Source organism: Opisthorchis viverrini, assembly GCF_000715545.1.
Source record: "Opisthorchis viverrini unplaced genomic scaffold opera_v5_273, whole genome shotgun sequence".
Classification (NCBI taxonomy): domain Eukaryota; kingdom Metazoa; phylum Platyhelminthes; class Trematoda; order Opisthorchiida; family Opisthorchiidae; genus Opisthorchis; species Opisthorchis viverrini.
Window position 1 is genome coordinate 577,742 of NW_008751925.1, and position 207 is coordinate 577,948.

A 207-nucleotide genomic window follows, 5' to 3' on the forward strand; every position below is an offset into this window, starting at 1 on the left:
ATCGATTAGAGAGGTATTCACCCGAATGGAGAACAACAGATTCCAACAACCACGTTGGCCTCCGGTCTACTGGAGACAGCATCATCATCATCAAAGACAGCAACATCAGTGCTGGCACTGATGCTTCACTGCCATACAACCATAAGCACTGGTAAGGATCCAACCATCATATTGCTAGCCCTTGGGGTAGGAGCCAAACTACAAGGA